This window comes from Arachis hypogaea, chromosome 17 (genome assembly GCF_003086295.3).
Source record: "Arachis hypogaea cultivar Tifrunner chromosome 17, arahy.Tifrunner.gnm2.J5K5, whole genome shotgun sequence".
NCBI classification, from domain to species: domain Eukaryota; kingdom Viridiplantae; phylum Streptophyta; class Magnoliopsida; order Fabales; family Fabaceae; genus Arachis; species Arachis hypogaea.
The window spans coordinates 123941860-123947256 of NC_092052.1; positions in this window are offsets into that span (position 1 = coordinate 123941860).

The following is a 5397-nucleotide window of genomic DNA, read 5'->3' on the forward strand; positions in this document are numbered from 1 at the left end:
TTGGCAGAGTTTCTGAGGATAAGGCATTTTGGCTTTATATTCTTCAACCTTAGTTGCTGCAGGTTTATTTCCTACAGAGGCAGGTTGAGAAGCCTTCTTGAGGGAGTTATTATCAGCACTTGCAGGTGTCTGATCCCTCACTGGCGTTTGAACGCCAGAACTGGACATGGATTGGGCGTTTAACGCCAGATTCCTACCGTTTTTTGGCGTTTGAACGCCAGAACTGAACATGGATTGGGCGTTTAACGCCAGTTTTCACCCTTTTCTGGCGTTTGAATGCCAGACTTATTCCTCTCTGGGCTCTTACTGTCCTCAGAGGGATTTTGGGTAGCAGGTTGCTCATCCTCTGTCAGCTGTTCTTTTCTTAGCTTTCTGCTACTTTGAGTTGAGGTATTTAATATTTTTCCACTTCTTAATTGAACTGCTTGGCACTCCTTTGTTATCTGTTTTGATAACTGCTATTTTATCTTATTCAATTGTGATTTCATATCCTTGTTAGCATTTTTGGTTTCTTGTAGCATCTCCTTAAATTCTGCTAACTGCCTTGTTATAGAAGATAGTTGCTGATTGAGTTCAGCAACTTGTTCCTGATGACTAAAGTCAGTTGATACTGCCTTAGCTTCTTCTTTCATGGAGGACTCATTACTTATGTACATATGTTAATTTCTAGCAACTATATCGATAAGCTCTTGAGCCTCTTCAATAGTCTTTCTCATGTGTATAGATCCACCAGCTGAGTGGTCTAGAGATACCTGAGCTTTTTCTGTAAGCCCATAGTAGAAGATGTCTAACTGCACCCACTCTGAAAATATTTCAGAGGGGCATTTCCTTAGCATCCCTCTGTACCTCTCCCAGACGTTATAAAGGGATTCATCATCCTCTTGTTTAAAGCCTTTGATGTCCAGCCTTAGCTATGTCATCCTTTTTGGAGGAAAATATTGATTCAGAAATTTATCTGATAACTGTTTCTATGTTCTTATGCTTGCTGTAGGTTGGTTATTTAACCACCTCTTAGCTTGATCTTTTACAGCAAATGAAAACAGTAATAATCTGTAGACATCCTGATCTACTTTCTTGTCACGTACTGTGTCAGCAATTTGCAAGAACTGTGCCAGAAACTCAGTAGGTTCTTCTTGTGGAAGACCAGAATACTGGTAATTTTGCTACATCATGACAATGAGCTAAGGATTTAGCTCAAAACTGCTTGCTTTGATGGGAGGTATACAGATGCTGCTCCCATATGCAGCAGTAATGGGATTAGCATATGACCCCAGAGTCCTTCTGGACTGTTTATTTCCATTTAGGTCCATGAAGGATAAAGAAAATTAATATGAATTACAAATAAAATATATTTTTGTTTTTATTTTATTTAAGTAGAAACAAACCGAATAATTAAAAATAAAAAATAATAAGATAAAATAAAATAATTAGAAATTAAAATATAAATTTCGAAAACTAAGAGAAAAATAAATTTGAAAACTAAAATAATTACTTAATTAAGAAGATTTGAAAAACTTTGGATATGATTTTTGAAAAATATTTTGAATTTTGAAATTTCAAAACTAAGATAAGATAGAATAAAAAGTTTTAAAATAAAAATCTAAATTTTTAAAGGAAAATTCGAAAATTAATTAAAATAAAGAGAAAAGATATTTTTGAATTTAATGAAGAAAAAGAAAAACAGTAAAAATGACACCAAACTTAAATTTTTAGATCAAAACAAAGGAAACAAACAGGAAAAATTTGAATATCACGATGAACGCTAAGAACAACTTTTGAAAAATTTTTAAGAAAATAGAAACACAAAGGACACCAAACTTAGAAAATTTTTATATTCTGAGCACTAATAATTCGAAAAAAATTGAAAGAAAAATAAAATCATGCAATTGACACCAAACTTAAAATATGAAACTAAACTCAAACAGAAAAAACTCAATTATTAGTTTATAAAAATTTTCAAAAAAATTTGAAAAAGAAAAAAAGGATTTTTAAAAAAAAGTTTCAACCAAAAACAATAATAGAAGACGCAATTTTAGTGACTCTAAACTAAAAAGATAAATTTTTCCTAATCTAAGCAACAAAATAAACCGTCAGTTGTCCAAACTCGAACAATCCCCGACAACAGCGCCAAAAACTTGGTGCATAAAATCACAATCACACTTTTGCAATTCCGCACAACTAACCAGCAAGTGCACTGGGTCGTCCAAGTAATACCTTACGTGAGTAAGGGTCGATCCCACGGAGATTGTTGGCTTGAAGCAAGCTATGGTTATTTTGTAACTCTTAGTCAGGAAATTAGTAATAAAAATGATTGAGTTTATGAAGAGTAAATAACATAAAATAAAAAATACTTGTTATGCAGTAATGGAGAACAGGTTGAGGTTTTGGAGATGCTCTGTCTTCTGAATCTCCACTTTCCTACTGTCTTCTTCTTCATGCACGCAAGGCTCATTCCATGGCAAGCTGTATGTTTGGTGGATCACCGTTGTCAATGGCTACCATCCGTCCTCTCAGTGAAAATGGTCCAAATGCGTTGTCACCGCACGGCTAATCATCTGTCGGTTCTCACTCATGTTGGAATAGGATCCATTGATCCTTTTGCGTCTGTCACTACGCCCAACACTCATGAGTTTGAAGCTCGTCACAGTCATCCCATCCCAGATCCTACTCGAAATACCACAGACAAGGTTTAGACTTTCCGGATCTCAAGAATGGCCGCCAATAATTCTAGCCTATACCACGAAGACTCTGATCCCACAGATTTGAATGCTCTATTGTCAGGAGAGGCAATCAAACTCGTGAACCAGGAACCAAAGAGATACACACTCAATCTAAGATAGAATGGAAGTGGTTGTCAGACACGGGTTCATAGGTTGAGAATAGTAATGAGTGTCACGGATCATCACATTCATCACGGTTAAGTACGAGCAAGTATCTTAGAACAGAAACAAGCGTGATTGAATAGAAAACAGAAGTAATTGCATTAATCCATCGAGACACAGCAGAGCTCCTCACCCCAACCATGGAGTTTAGAGACTCATGCCGTAGAAGATACAAAATTTAGATGTGAAATATCATTAGGTGCATTGTAAGTCTCTAAAAGTTGTTTTTATACTAAACTAGTTACCTAGGTTTACAGAAAATGAGTAAACTAAGATAGATAGTGCAGAAATCTACTTCCGGGGCCCACTTGGTATGTTCTTGGGCTGAGCATTGAGCTTTACACGTATAGAGGCTTCTCTTGGAGTTAAACGCCAGGTTGCAGCCTGTTTGTGGCATTTAACTCTAGTTTGTAACCTGTTTCTGGGGTTTAACTTCAGAATAGGGCAGGAAGTTGGCGTTTAAATGCTAGTTTGCGTTGTCAAAACTCGAGCAAAGTATGAACTATTATATATTTCTAGAAAGCCCTAGATGTCTACTTTCTAACGCAATTGAGAGCGCACCAATTGGTTTTCTGTAGCTCCAGAAAATCCATTTCGAGTGTAGGGAGGTCAAAATCCAACAGCATCTGCAATCCTTTTTCAGCCTCAGAATCAGATTTTTGCTCAGGTCCCTCAATTTCAGCCAGAAAATACCTGAAATCACAGAAAAATACACAAACTCATAGTAAAGTCCAGAAATGTGATTTTTGCATAAAAACTAATAAAATATACTAAAAAGTAGCAAAATTCTACTAAAAACTATATGAAAATACCCCCAAAAAGCGTATAAAATATCCGCTCATCAATCAACAATGTGTTCTTTCCTATTCTAGAATGCATGAGGCAGATCCGAACAGATAGACTTCTCAATTTGATTCAAAAAGTTCTTAATTTTATCTTGAATTTTTGGCTGAGAAAGTTGAGATTCAAGAGTTTTGAAAGAGATTTCTTCCTTCAAAAAGCAAATTTGTTTGGTCTTGGATTCAATTAGGTTTAAGGATTTTAGAGTTGGTGAGCCTAAGAACTCAAAGAAGGTTACCTGTCCTCCCACAAAAGAGGTAAGTCCAGGAAAATTCGCTAGGTAAGGAAACAAAAGGATTATGAAAGGTGTCCCCAAGACTACATCGTTTTTAATATCCTTTGCTATGATGAAATTGGTGGGAATCCTAAGATAACCCTTTTCAACAAAAGCATCGGTTAATTTGAATTTGATATTTAGTCTTTCACACGTTATCTAGCTAAGACGTTCAGTAGTATTTTCAAAATATTTTGTAGGGATCAAACCTTCCTTAATACAATTTGAATCTGCACCTGAGTCAAAAAGTGCGATGGTCTCAAGAACGAAATCTTTAACAACAATTCGGATATGAACACGATCTTTCATAAAAGAGAATACAATTATTATTCTCAGGATTTCATTTCCCTCATTGTCGTTAGAGGCTTCATTTTCTTGTTTGGTAGAAAACTCAGTTTGGTTTATAAGAGGATCAAGTTCTTCATCACCAGTTTCTTCCTCTTGCATTAATTGCGAGAGAATGAGTTGATGATTGTCTTGATTTCTTTTGATTTCCTGGATTTCCCTTTTAAGATTATTAACCTCGGTTTGGAGATCCTGAATGGTTATGGGACGAATAACTTGTTTTTCTAATTTTTGGAAAATGGGTTTGACATCATATTTATTGCTAAGGACCAAATTTTTTGGTTTTTTCTCTTTTTGTAAAGAACTTTTTAATTTCAAAAGAAAATTTTCTTTTTGTTCTGGATCTCCAATAGCCTCTATAGCATCAAACAAGAGATCTTGATCTTTGGATAAAACACTAATCTGCTTAACATCGGAATCTGAGGATGATTCAATATCATCTACTTGAATATTGTTGATATCATCCGAAGATTCCCGTCCAGATTCATCATCTGAACTTTCAATTAAAAGATTGTTAATATGATCCTCAATCTGAGGATCAAGGTTCAGATTATTAATCTTTCTTTTTAACCTACAATATTTGCTAACATGTCCTGGTTTTTTACATGTATAGCAAATAATGGGTTTTTTGTGGATACTTTTGAAAATTCTTTTGAAAACTTTTTTCATTCTTAGAGTTTTGAAAATTTTTTCTAGATCTCCAAAATTTTATTTCAGGATTGGGTTCAAAAACCTTTTTATTGGATGGTCTCTTATATTTCCTTGGATGGCAAGCAGGAAGACCGAATTGTTCACAGCAAGTTTCCAAATCGATACGATTTTGTGTTTTTTCTCGAGCAAGTTGCCGTTGAATTTTGTCATCTTGACAAATCTTTAGAGCAACTTTTTGGATGAAAGAAATAAGTTGTCCATAACTTAACTCGTCATAGGGTATTATCCCATCTGGAGTTAAGCTGTAAATTTTGTCCCTTACTTTATCTCCCAGGGATTTAGGAAGTCCTGCAAGAAACTTTTCTTTCTAGAACGGTTGTTGACTGTCTTCCCTGGTATAGATCC